Raw genomic sequence first — 1486 nt, 5'->3', positions numbered from 1 at the left:
TTATGATGATAAAGCAAGAAAGTGGAGTTGAGGATTATGTGACCAGCTATGATCTCATTGAATAGTGGAACACACTCAATGAATTGGATGGTCTATTTGTGTTCTGATAGCATATGGTCTGTAATTTTTATATTAAATATAATCTTGGATATTGTTATTGTTTCCCGTTTTGGCTTGTATATCATTAATACTTTTCTCTTTTTTTTGTATTCTTTGATTTACTACATCTTCATAAATTTGGTATCTTGCCAACACTACTTTGATCACTGCCTTCTCTACATCCCTAGTTATGTGGCTTGCTAGAATACTGTCCCAGCATAATTCAGGTGCACACTGTCCAGAGGATACAAACTTCACTTTACCCAGGGAATCTCGATTATTTGAGCGAGATGGGCACGCACTATTTTGTTCGGATAATCGATTATTCGGTTAATCGATTAATGCCTTTCCTCTGGGGCTTGGAGTTTTAAAAGTCTAGACCCCGTTCAGGAGACTGCAGCAGCACACAGCGCGCGAGGCCTCACCCAACCAACCCCGCTCCCGAACCAATACCATGCAACACTGCGCCCCACCCCAACCTCGTACAACACCACCCCCGACGCCCCCTCACCGCCCCCAACCCCTTGCAACACCGCGTCCCCCACCCCCAACCCCATGCAACCCTGGACTCCCACCCCAAACCCCATGCAACACCGTTTCCCCACCCCCAATCCTGAAGAAGGGCTCATGCCCAAAACATCGATTCTCCTGCTCCTTGGATGCTGCCTGACCTGCTGCACTTTTCCAGCAACATATTTTCAGCTCATGTTCTTTGCTGCAGAGAATGATGTCAATCACTCTCACTATATTATCCACTAATACTGCTACATTCCTTTTTGCTATCCCACCCAATTGAATGGTTTCCTGCACCATGGTGCCATGGTCAGTTAGCACTCGGACGCCCCAACTCTCATCCAAGCAAACTGAAAGTACTTCAAACTTGGTGTTGGACAATTACAAAGGCTAAGGTTCCTTCACTTCTAACCCCAGGTTCTCCTAACCTACTTCACTTGCAGTTACATGCGACCAAGTCAGAACATCCCTGTCATAAGGGGTGTGACTGCTCTGGATACGAAGGATCCAGTTAACTTTCTCTCTTCCTGGTGTGTTGCATTGTTTGCAACTCAGGTTCCAGCTCATCTACTCTGAAAGGAAGCTCCTCAATCCATAAACACATACTACAGACTGGTACAATAATGTACTAATTGGCATTCTTCTATGTTGAACTATTCTGATAGTGATCACAATTTCCTGACCTTTACTATACTCATGAAGATGGACAGGAGCAGACGATACAGGAAAGTAATTAATTGGGGGAGGGGGAATTACAGTACTATTAGGCAGGAACTGTGGAGCAAAAATTGAGGACAAGACATTTTCGGGGAAATGCACAACAGAAATTTGGAGGCTGTTGGGGGAGCACTTGCTGTAAATGCTGGATAGGTTT

This window comes from Hemiscyllium ocellatum, chromosome 3 (assembly GCF_020745735.1).
Source record: "Hemiscyllium ocellatum isolate sHemOce1 chromosome 3, sHemOce1.pat.X.cur, whole genome shotgun sequence".
NCBI classification, from domain to species: domain Eukaryota; kingdom Metazoa; phylum Chordata; class Chondrichthyes; order Orectolobiformes; family Hemiscylliidae; genus Hemiscyllium; species Hemiscyllium ocellatum.
Note: the sequence above shows the minus strand (reverse complement) of the source record.